The following is a 458-nucleotide window of genomic DNA, read 5'->3' on the forward strand; positions in this document are numbered from 1 at the left end:
CAGGCTGAGCTGGCCAGGGACCGGGGACAGGGCACAGGTCCTCAGGAGGATCGGGAGGAGGTAAGAGTAGAGGGCCAGGCCCCGTTCTCGGCAGACACAAGTTCCCGCGCAAATGCACTTTGCTCTCTTGCAGGCGGCCTGCCTGGGAGAAGCGGTGGAAGGGGCCGTCTGCACTGGGCTCGCTGCAGGCCGGCTTTGCGCCGGACACTCAGGGCCAAGGGGAGGGCTCTTCCCGCCTCGGGAGCGCCTGGGGCTCGCACCTGCCTCGTTTAACCGGTCTCTGCGTTTTGATGAGGGAGTCAGGCACACAGTCACTCTTGGTTCTGCTCATGAGGAAGTGGTAAGTGGGTTCCATGAACACCCAGCAGAGCAGGTGGCAGGAGCCTGGGTGGCAGGGGTGAGTGGGCAGGGCTGGGGCTGGGGGGCCGGGGCAGGCAGGGAGCCTGGGCGGCAGGGGT

Source organism: Sapajus apella, unplaced genomic scaffold (genome assembly GCF_009761245.1).
Source record: "Sapajus apella isolate SASKATOON/1434 unplaced genomic scaffold, GSC_monkey_1.0 scaffold126, whole genome shotgun sequence".
Classification (NCBI taxonomy): Eukaryota; Metazoa; Chordata; class Mammalia; order Primates; family Cebidae; genus Sapajus; species Sapajus apella.